This window comes from Seriola lalandi, unplaced genomic scaffold (assembly GCF_002814215.2).
Source record: "Seriola lalandi dorsalis isolate HSWRI2012SDOR001 ecotype SW California unplaced genomic scaffold, Sedor1 jcf7180002053553, whole genome shotgun sequence".
Taxonomy (NCBI): Eukaryota; Metazoa; Chordata; class Actinopteri; order Carangiformes; family Carangidae; genus Seriola; species Seriola lalandi.
Window position 1 is genome coordinate 48,739 of NW_019524106.1, and position 1,239 is coordinate 49,977.

Sequence of the window (1,239 nt, forward strand, 5' to 3'; positions counted from 1 at the left end):
TTTGTCATGCATTAGCCAGGCAGCTTCACATTTACAAAGAGGATGTGGCTAATAAGTCATTTGCACAGTTACTGGGTATCTTTACGGGTTCTGTTCTGCATAGAAATTTAACATAGATTCAGATTTGACTGCTACTCTTGCTATTGTTCAACAGTTTTATGATCATATATTATTTTCCCTACAAACAATGTTTAAATCGGTGAGAATGGGCTGCACTGCACAAAATTAGAAAAGAATCTTGTGGAAAGTTTGTCCAAATCCTATTTAGATATAATTCACATAGTCGAGCTTCTTTAGTCTGTGATCCTTCTACTACACCAAATGGAAATCAAAGAATGCATTTTTCTCAGTGTTTTATGCTTTTTTTCCTCTTTATGAGCAGCTCATAAGAAGTGTTCCTTTATATAGTTGCATAAAAGTATGTGATGATTGATTAAGCCGTAGCTTAAGAAATTAAAATATATCTTTTTTTTGTGCATGCACCTTTGACTTACCTTATATTTAGCAAAAAAAAAAAGATTTAAAGCACATGGATTCAGGCAAAATGTAACATGTAACATATTGTATTTGTCTATTGGAGACTGCCATTGTAAGAGAATCTGTATTAATAAACCTGATATGAGGACAATAAAAAAAAGCTCAAGGCTCCTCTGTAGTCTGGGTGCTGCCAAAATCGGCCAATGAACTAAGTCTTTTACTAAACATCTTTAATCACATTCAACAAATATACCCCCACCCCCCACCCCACCCCCCAGCTGAAATACACTGAATTACACTGAAAATACTGAGGTCATCCTGTAGGTGTGCAGTTACTGCTACAGCTACACTTTTATGTAAAATACACCTACTTATCCACTTATCCACTTACCCACTAATCACTGGTCTACAACAGAGAGGGACTCATTCCCTCAGAATGAGGTGCCACAAATTTGTCCTGTAATTACAAAAATGAATTATGATGTTGGGTATAGACACTGGTGGAAAGAAACCGAGAAAGAAACAAATGAAAATGAGAAAATGTCTCTTAAACTTAAGTGAAAGACACTCCTCAACCATGATGCTGACCCTGAGTCCCTTTGCGTTCATTATACTGTATTCACATCATATTTACCCATTTCTACCTTGTAAATAATACCTCAAGAAAATGCCTCAAGTGGTAATTATAACAGGGTAGTTTGTATTCTTTGTGAAAGAGCTGATGTAGCCGGGTTGGCACAAAGAAATATGTCTGAAAAGCTG